Genomic DNA, 3,432 nt, shown 5'->3' with positions numbered 1-3,432 from the left:
CAGGTGGCTGTCATGGAGGCAATAGTCTCCATTGTTGCGAGCAGCCTCCCAGGGTAATTGACAGTGACAAGGGTTAGGCTAGGGAGAAAGATGGAAGAACAGACATCAGAGGCAATTACCACAAAACCCAGCTTGCCCTGAATAGAGGCATTCACTCAGAATGTCATTTTGGAGATAAATTCCTGAGACTGATTAACAATTTTGATAGTTACCAAGGTAAAAATAAAACCCTAGGGTTTTCTATGAAAAAGATGTTTTCACCAACAGCACACCAGCATCTGTTTCCTGGGGTTAGATATTTCCTGGTTTGCAAATACACTCCTCTCCAGTACCTCAAACACTGTTTGATTACATTTCCGAAGTGGTTCCATCTGTTTTTTATTCTTCGGTAAATTTATACATTCTTTTCTGCCAGCTTGCATCAAACAGTTATGCAGCATCTACTACGTGCAAAGCATTGCTTCAGCCGATATGAAAATTCTACCTTGGACATGGGCAGGGGAACACATTAATGGGAGATCTTGCTTTAATGATCACACTGCCAATTATTTTTGTCAGTATTGGCTCCAGGCCAGCAGGAAAAATTCCTCTCTAGTGGCCGTAAAATCTGATAGACCAGATGTTTTGATGTTTCCTGAGAATTGAGAATTAAGCTCTTCCTATTTTTCTCCGTTTTTTTTTTTTTTTTTTTTGAGAGGGAGTCTCACTCTGTCACCCAGGCTGGAGTGCAGTGGCATGATCTCGTCTCACTACAGCATCTGTAAGTGATTCTTATGCCTCATCCTCCCGAGTAGCTGGGACTACAGGCACACACCACCATGCCTGGCTAATTTATGTATTTTTAGTAGAGATGGGTTTTCATCTTGTTGGCTATGCTGGTCTCAAACTCCTGAGTTCAAGTGATCTGCCTGCTCGGCCTCCCGAAGCGCTGGGACTACAAGCATGAGCCACCACGCCCAGCCTCTTCTCCTTAATATTGGGAAATAGATGCCAAATTCAAATGCCTTAATTAAAATATATATATATATATATATATATATGTATGTGTATATGTGTGTGTGTGTTTGTGTGTGTGTGTGTGTGTGTGTGTGTGTGTGTATTATTTTTTCTCTTTTCTTTTTTTTTTTAGATGGAGTCCTGCTCTGTCACCCAGGCTGGAGTACAGTGGCATGATCTCGGCTCACTGCAACCTCCACCTCCCGGGTACAAGTGATTCTTCTGCCTCAGCCTCCCGAGTAGCTGGGACTACAGGTGTGTGCCACCACACCTGGTTAATTTTTGTATTTTAGTAGAGATGAGGTTTCACCATATTGGCCAGGCTGGTCTTGAACTCCTGACCTTGTGATGCACCTGCCTCAGCCTCCCAAAGTGCTGGGATTACAGATGTGAGCCACCGTGCCTGGCCAAAAAAATATTTTAATACACTTATATTTTAGTGTATGTACTTCTCAATATTCGTTTCTTGGTAATACACATGCATATTAACTCCCCCTTTTTTTTGAGACAGGGGCCCACTGTCGCCCAGGGTGAAGTACAGTGGCATGATCTCAGCTCAATGTAGCCTCAAACTTCTAGGCTCAAGTGGTCTTCCCACCTTAGCCTCTCAAAGTGCTGGGATTACAGGCATGAGCCATAGCACCCAGCCCCATTTTCATTTAACAGTATACCCTAGGCTGGGCACAGTATCTTACGCCTGTAATCCCAGCACTTTGGGAGGCCGAGGCGAGTGGATCACCTGAGGTCAGGATCACCTGAGGACAGGGTTTTGCCATGTTGTCCAGGAGACCAGCCTGATGGCAAAACCCTGTCTCTATTAAAAATACAAAAATTAGGCCGGGCATGTTGGCAGAAGCCTGTAGTCCCAGCTACTTGGGAGGCTGAGACAGGAGAATTGCTTGAATCCAGGAGGTGGAGGTTGCAGTGAGCCAAGATCACTCCACTACACTCCAACCTGGGTGATGGAGCAAGACTCAGTCTTAAAAAAAAAAAAAAAGAAAGAAAGAAAGAAAAAAACCCTAAAGATTTTTTTATACCAATAAAATATCCAAATTCGTATTTTTTTGTTCATTTCACATAACTAGCTGATATTATTTTACTATATTATTTATCCTTAGTTCTTAGGTGTCCTGTCTAGAGCATTTAAAAAGGGGGAAAAAAAGAAAATTAATATTCCTTATAGATCTTCTCCTTACCTCTGCTTATTGTCACGTTTTCCACCATAATACAAGGTCTGGAACGCAGAGACCTTGTCTGGTGTGTTCCCTGTGTCTGGAACAATGCCTGGCACACAGCAGAAATGTCACAAATATTTGTTAAATGAATAACTGAAAAAACAAGTCACAAAAATCTTTTATTTATTTATTTTTGAGGCAGGGTCAAATTCTGTTGCACAGGCTGGAGTGCAGTGGTGTGATCTTGGCTCAAAGCAATCTCCACCCCTCTGATTGAAGCGATTCTCCTGCCTTAGCCTCCTGAGTAGTTGAGACTGTGGCCTCCCATCACCATGTCCAGCTAATTTTTGTATTTTTAGTAGCGATGGGGTTTCTCCATGTTAGCTGGGCTGCTCTCCAACTCCTGAGCTCAAGTGATCCACCATTTTGGCCTCCCAAGGTGCTGGGATTACACGAGTGAGCCACCTCACTGGCCAAAAATCTTTTACTTTATTTTTTATTTTATTTTATTTTATTTTTAAATCAATTTATTATTATTATCATTGTTTTTATGTAAGAGATAGGGTTTCTCCATGTTGGTCAGGCTGGTCTTGAACCCCTGATGTCATGAACCTCCCGCCTCGGCCTCCCAAAGTGCTGGGATTACAGGCATGAGCCACTGTGCCCAGATATTATCATTATTTTTTAATTTTTGAGACACAGTCTTGCTCTGTCACCCAGGCTGTAGTGCAGTGGTGTGATCTTGGCTCATGGCAACCTCTGCCTCCAGGTTAAAGCGATTCTAATGCCTCAGCCTCCTGAGTAGCTGGGACTACAGGAGCATGCCGCAACGCCAGGATGATTTTTTGTATTTTTAGTAGAGATGAGGTTTCATCATATTAGCCAAGCTGGTCTTGAAATTCTGACTTTAAGTAATCCACCCACCTCAGCCTCCCAAATTGCTGGGATTACAGGCATGAGCCACTGCAATCAGCCAAAAATCTTTTACTTTAAATGTTAAGATGTAGCTACTATTTTATTAAATATTTACTATTTGACTTTTCTGAACTTTTTTTTTTTTTAAATAAAGTTGGGGTTTCACCATGATGGCCAGGCTGGTCCTGAACTCCTGACCTCAGGTGGTCCACCCACCTCGGCCTCCCAGAGTGCTAGGATTACAGGCGTGAGCCGCTGTGCCCAGCCAACTTTTCTGAACTTTTAGTTTACTCCACTCGCCATAAAAGATATACTCTTTTTTTTTTTTTTTTTTTTTTACTTTTTT

Source organism: Sapajus apella, unplaced genomic scaffold (genome assembly GCF_009761245.1).
Source record: "Sapajus apella isolate SASKATOON/1434 unplaced genomic scaffold, GSC_monkey_1.0 scaffold5, whole genome shotgun sequence".
Lineage (NCBI taxonomy): Eukaryota > Metazoa > Chordata > Mammalia > Primates > Cebidae > Sapajus > Sapajus apella.
Note: the sequence above shows the minus strand (reverse complement) of the source record.